The sequence below is a fragment of the Vicugna pacos genome, chromosome 7, assembly GCF_048564905.1.
Source record: "Vicugna pacos chromosome 7, VicPac4, whole genome shotgun sequence".
NCBI lineage: Eukaryota > Metazoa > Chordata > Mammalia > Artiodactyla > Camelidae > Vicugna > Vicugna pacos.
Genome location: NC_132993.1, coordinates 74125941 through 74133357, shown reverse-complemented (window position 1 = coordinate 74133357; position 7417 = coordinate 74125941).

The window sequence follows — 7417 nt, the reverse complement described above, 5'->3', positions numbered from 1 at the left end:
TAAAAAATATATTTTTGTCTCTTCAGGAGAATGAGAGACAAATTATTTTTTGATTATGCCTGTATAGAGAGCAACATAAACAGTAATTTCAAATCTATCAGTTTTCCTGTTAGAGATCACAATGTAGACTACCTAGATGGGAATCAAGGGACAGGCAGATTAGAGAGATTAAAAAATCACAAAATCATCTTGTATTTTAAATCCAAAATAGGTACTTAGAGAAATTGTATGGCATAAGCTATAAAGGTAAATGTGCAAAGCAATCTCCTGCTGCAACTAGTGTACCCTCTCACTAAAGAAACGTATGATCCAAAGGCCCCCACAAGACTTTCAAAGGGCCCGGTGATGACCGTCATTAAAGTACACCTAGAGAAAGCAAACTTTTCCCAATGAGCCATCAGAGGCTCCCTGCCATTGGGTGGAATGTGATAGAATCCAAGCACCAGATATTGGTGGAAGGTGGTTGACTGAGACCAAATATTCATTTGTGATTTCTCAGAACGTTGCTTCTCTATGACAAAGTTTCCACCAGCCACTGGCACATTCAGAGAAATAAACATGCAGTGAGCGACATTTTCATAAAGGTAAATCTATCCAATTTATTTGAATTTCGTTTTTTTCTGTCTTTATGACTTCCCTATTTTGGTGTTAAGATGTCCTTTTTGTCAATAGTGGTGATGAATGATACTTTTATTTTTTCATTGTACTCACCTTGGCAAAAATGAAATTATAGAACTCCGTGTTAGTCTCCAAAATTATCTTGAAAATTTAACTGTACATGAAAGTCCAATATCTAGAAAAACCAAAAAGTCTCTTCCAAATTAAGATTCTGTAATGCAAAAAATAAAATAAATAAAATAATCAACAACTCTGTGAATTCATTTTCCCTATTCAGGTATTGGACATGAAACTGAACAAATTGAAAACTAATGATTGGTAGGGCAGGAATTTCCCCCATTTTCAGCTCCCTAAAGCATCTCAAATTCCCTCAAGGGATGTAACAAAATTAAAGAATACAAGAGAGCTCCTGAAGTCAACTGCCTCAGTTTAATTCCTAGCTCTGACGTTTACCAGCTACATTGTCTTGGTCAAATTACTTAACCCACTCTGTGCCTCAATTTCCTTATTCATAGAATGGAGATAATAATAGTACCTAGATCATAGGGCTGTTGTGAAGATTAAATCAGGCAATCCATGTAAAGAGTTTTCATCATACTAAACTAAAACTCTGTACATATTAAACAATAACAACTCATTACCTCTATTCCCAGCCCCCTGGTAGCCACGATTCTATTTTTCATCCCTAAAAATTTGACTAATCTAGGCACCTCATATAAGTGAAATCACATAATATTTGTCTTTTGTGTCTGACTTATTTCATTTAGCATGTAGTTTTCAAGGTTTACTCATATGGTAGCATATATCAGAACTTCACTCTTTTTTAAGGTTAATAATATTCCATTCTACTGATATACCACATTTTGTTCATCCATTCACTTATCAATAAAAATTTAAGTTGATTCCACCTTTTTGCTATTGTCATACTATGTAATCATAATAAATTATTTAAATTATTTAAAAATTATAATCTTAATACTTTTAGCAGGATCTTATATGCAAGTCACAAAATCAAACAAGAATTCACTATGAGTTTCACATCTCATCACCCCCAAATAAATGGACTGTGCTGATAAAATTACTGTGATATCTATTAGTAATTCATCTTTGTGCAATATCAATGCAATTACTTAAGCTCTCTCAGTTTCATCATTTGTAGGATAAGAACAATAGACACCAAAAGCAAAAGTAACAAAAGCAAAAATAAACAAGTGGGACAACATCAAACTAAAAAACATCTGCATAGTAAAGGAAACCATCAACAAAATGAAAAGGCTACTGAACAGGAGGAAATATTTGCAAGTCATATATTTGATAAGGGGCTAATATCTTACATTTATATATAATGAATCCATATAATTCAATATCAAAACACAAATAATCTGATAAAAAACGGCAGAAGATATGAACAGTCATTTTTCCAAAGACACACAAATGGTCAGCAGGTACATGAAAAGATGTTCTACATCACTAATTATCAGGGAAATACAAATCAAAACCACAATGAGAAATCATCTCATATCTGTTAGAATGGCTATTATCAAAAAGACTAGAGGTAAGTTTTGGAAAGGACATAGAGAAAAGGGAACCCTTCTTCACTGTTGGTGGGAATGTAAATTGGTGCAACCACTATGGAAAACAGTATAGAGAATCCTAAAAAAATTAAGAGTAGAATTACATATGATCCAGCAATTCTACTTCTGAGTATTTATCCAAAGAAAATGCAAACACTAATCCAAAAAGATAAATACATTTTGTTCATTGCAGCATTATTTATAATAACCAAGATATGTAAACAACTTAAGTGTCCACTGATGGGTAAATGGATAAAGAAATTGTGGTGTTTTATATATATACATACACACACGCACATATAAAATGGAATATCATTCAGTCATAAAAAATGAAATCTCACCATTTGCAACAACATGGATGGACTTCGAAGACATTATGCTAAGTGAAGTAGTGAAGTAAGTCAGACAAAAAAAGATAAATACTGTATGATCTCTCTTATATGTCAAGTCTAAAATATATACTATATATAAAGCTAAGTGCATATAAATAGAGAACAGTTTGGTGGTTGCCAGTGAGGTGAGAGGTGTAAGAAATGGGTGAACTGTTTGTTTTTTAAAATTAAATAAACTGAACTTAAAAAGGAACAAAAACAGTGTCGGCCTTAGGCTGTTATGAGAAAATATATGCAAAGCACTTAGAATAGTATTATATAATTTAAGTGCTATACAACTATTTAAATGTTGTTTTTGTTATCGATTTGTCAGATCAGAATTTCAGGTATAATGGATAATGTTGGTTGCCCACCCAATATCCGTTTGCTCTTCCAACTTCCTAACAGATCCTTTGCTCAGACACCTGCTGCTTGTCTCATGGGCCATGAGATTTATCGATGCTAGCCAAATTCCCAGCTTCAGGAAATTTACGTTAGTCAATAAAATTCATTATGGTTTAGGCCAGTTGGTGTGATTATTTATTCGTTTCATTTGCAGCTGAAAGCATCCTAACTGATACAGATCCATCTTAACTTCCAAACAAAATTCTAATACTAGACTGACTGGTTTCTGGTACTGAAGTTGGGGAGAGGGGTCCATGGAAAGGATGAAAAGAAAGAAAAAAGGGAGGATGAAAAATATTAAGAGTGTGATTCTTAGAATATGTATTCAACAAATGCCAAATGCATATCATCACTGAAGATTACAAAAAATTTTTTTGAAGAATGGCAAGAGCTAAAGGATGAATGAAGGAAGCAGTGTCCTAAAAATGTTAAAATAGTACCAGTATGAGAAGAGGAGCTCCACAAAGGTCTACTTCACTGTGAAAAGTAAAAATCAGCTAAATGCAGGAGAGAGCATTCAGTTCTCTGTATCTGTAGACAGAGGTGAGAGTTTAACTGGAAGCAACTGTTATCATAAAACATACAGAGAGAATATGAAGTTCAAGGGGAAAGTAATGTGACCATTACATAACTCCTTGAGGATTAAGTAATATCCCACAATCACTGCTATTTAACCTGCCACAGGTGAACTCATTATTATGAAAAAATGTCTTAAGTTTTTTCATTCTTCTCTGTTGTACAATAAAGAATTTCTCTGGTCCTCCTTCTTAGAGTTCCTGGTACCTGGCCTCTGAAACTTTTGGAATTTTCTGAATGATAACAGTATTTTTGTTATTCATGAGTCCCTTGGATCACACCTGACTTTATGTTAATGGCATGGCTCAGGATGGGGCCTGGTTACCAGAAAGACCAAACCTGTGTTTGGAGGGTTGGGGCTTTGAGCCAGCCAGACCTCCAGAAAGGGGAGGGGGAGCTGGAGCTGGAGTTCATTCATATGGTCAATGTTAGTTCATAAGCAGTGAAACCCCAGCAAAAACTCTGGAAACCAAGGTTCGGTGGAGCTTCCTGGTTGTTGAATATGTCAATGAGCTGGAAGGGTGACATTCTATGGATAGAGGGCTCTTCCCAAACTCTGATTTTAGCACATTTTACTTTTCTTACAGCATGTTAAACATTTGGTTTTATGTTTCATTATTTGCATATCTTTCTATCCAGTGTAGACTGTAACCTCCTGAAGGGCACTGATTGTGTCTTGTTGCTTTTAGGATCCCCATGGTGCCTAAGATCAGTGCCCAGGGTTTACAACTCTGATGGACAAGGGAAGGACCAAACAACAGTCTCAATAAGTGGATGCTAATGCTCTTCTGCAGACCATGGCTGAGGTTTCTCCTCTTCAGAACATTCTTGGTGTTTGCTAGTTTTTAAGCATGGTTCTCCAGCCCAATGGAAACTCTCTGATATCTTTCCAATAAATTCTCCTTTGCTTCAGTTAGCTGAAATTGGTTTCTAATGCTTACAGCTGAATTCTGACAGGAGAAAGCAAAGGCAGCCTGCTTCTTCAGTTTTCAGCAAACTCTACTGGTACCTAGCCATCTGAATCCTTTCCAGTTCATATCACAGATATACTTAGAATTATTTAAGCCTTAGTTCTTGAGATCCCAAACACTAAATTCACATTTATACCAACTGTTCATGGAACAGTCTTTCAAGGAAAAATATGTGGAAGAAATCCTTTTACAAATGTAACATTTAACTTTTAATATGCTACTGAATTGCAACAAACATGTAGAAATACTAAGACAATCATAGATGAAACAAAGCCAAGTGAGATCCAACAGTTGTGGTTAGTGTTAAGTTGGATGAGTCTTCTCTATGTTTAAATACAAGACAAATACTTTATAGGACTGTATTAAGGCATACGTGAGAAAAAAGGAGAAGCATTTACTTTTGCTTTACTTGGCAATGGCCAGGCTTCAGTTGGAACAAACTATATTCAGTTTTACATGCCATGCTCTATAAAAGGAAAAAACTTGGAGAGTGTTCAGAGAACAGCAACTGATTAAAGGTTTGTGAAATTAGACCTATGAGAAATTGTCAAAAGAATGGGCAAGTTCAGTCAAATGCAACACATTTGGGCAGGATGAACAATTAAGTACAAGTATGTGAAGAGATGGTTCCCAAGTCTGAGGTTTAGGTTAAATAGAAAGTTAAATCATGGGATTAAGAACACAAAACAAAATAGAGCAATGGAAGCATGGACTAAATACTGTGTAAACCTTACACTAAAAAAGCTTTTAAGAAATTGATGAACAACAAGTTTATACTGTATAGAATAGGGAACTATATTCAATATCTTATAGTAACTTATGGTTAAAAAAATATGAAAACAAATATATGTGTGTTCCTATATGACTGAAGCGTTATGCAGTACACCAGAAATTGACACATGGAAACTGACTATACTTCAATAAAAATATATTGAAGATAAATAAAGAAATTGATGAATAGAGGTATCTGTAATTTGAGATTCTGCATATATTTTATTAAAACAAATTCAATTTTATACCTAAATAGAAATAACTTAGAAAACAGAAAAAGCATGGATTGCATTTAAAAGGTAAAAATGGTCCAATCAAGGATGAAAAATGTTTTTAAGAAAAAAAATGGTCTATCAGGGGTCCTTTTTCAGGACCCAGGTTTGAGAGAATAGAGGAGCCCCGGTATTAAGTCTCTCGGCTCCTGAATGAGGGTAATTCCTTTGGTGGGGCAGGGGAGGCAGTGTGGTGAGCAGCTTGTCTGGCTTCTTGGGGTTCATCTCTCATTAAAGACTCCCCAGGAATACCCACTAGGAAATACATGATTCTCTCCAGAATGGTTCCTAGCCGTTCTTTTCCTTTGTCCAACAGAAGTTGTTCTCTCTCTGAAGTATCTTCTGCTTTTTGGAGATTTGGCTGAGCAAAGCAGGTAGACAAATACTTGTCGTGCCGTTTACACTCTCTACCTCTTAAATGCAGAGGGAGAGAGATGAAACCAAAAATTTGCACCGCTTTTTTACTTTACAGCTCTTCTATTAGCCTGATAATAATTTGCTTTTAATTTAGATGCAGATATTCTAACAATCTTATTTGTCTAGTTCCCTGTTCGGCACTTGAACCCTGCGTCCATTCGCTTAACAATCCTGACGCCAATTACAGTACATGGGTTTTCTCCCCACATCAACCAATTCTTGGATACTAGCTGGGTGTCCTACAACCCAACTCAATTCTCTGTCTACATAGAGATAACATCAGATCCCATAGTAATGTTAAAAGGTCAGTCCCACAAGGTTGCCCCCGACTTCAGATGCCAATCACAGGTCCAGGCTGTTACCTGTGCTTCTGACCCACTGGCGATAAAGCAGAAGTTCCTACGCCCCTCTCCTTGGACATGATTAATTTGCAAGGCTCAGAGAACTCCCAGGAACATTTTACTTACTAGATCACCAGTTTATTGTAAAAGGATATAACTCCTCCAAGGAGCCCTAATTCTTTCCTTCTCTTATGCCATTTCCATAGCATCTGCCTACAACACACCTGACAAGAGTTAATGATCAATTCAGTTAATGTAGAGTTCTCACGAGTTTCTTAGACCACAAAAGGGCCCAGGTCCAAGTTGTAAAAGTGGGTAGCACCCTCAGATCTGCAGTATCTTTGAGGATACCAGAGCAACAGCTCTGGTGATAAGAGAATAATATGTTATACAGTTTCACAGGGCAAAGTCCTGACAAGACATTCTAATGAAGCTGTTAACAAGATCAAATAAGGTCCCAGACACCACTGAGGTCTGTTGAGCCTGTAGAAGATGAATACTCATTAGCGATAAAGCAAACATGGTATTTGTAACATATTTAACAACTGGTGAAATCTAGGACAAGAGTGTTAATATGGGTGTTAACATATTAATCTTTCAGTTTTTTAAAAGAAAGAGTTTGGATACTCTGAATCTTAATTTCTTATTTGGGCCCTCTTTTGCTAACCTGGCTTCATTATACTGCTTCAATGTCTCCCTGTAATAAGTAATTTTCTTATTGCCATTATGTTATTACTGTGCAAGGTTGTTGGATAAATCAGGTAACTCTTCAAGAACTAGAGATATGTTTTCATGATTGAAATCCAAAATCAATATACCTTATTAAAGTTCAGGCAAGCAAAGTCTTTTTTATTACATAACTAGCTAACTCATGTTTTAAATTAGACTTTAAATGTGAACATGTAATATATTCAAATGGCTTAAAACTCGATACAAGAGGATATACAACACGGGTTTCCTTCCTCATTCCTGTCCTGGCTGTGTAGTTCCCCTTCCCAGAGACAACTAATGCTATCAATTTGCTGTGGATCTATCTTCCCAGAGACAAAGGAACTAGTTTTAAATTTATTAAAAAGATATAGAAAGAGCCAAAAGGCAATA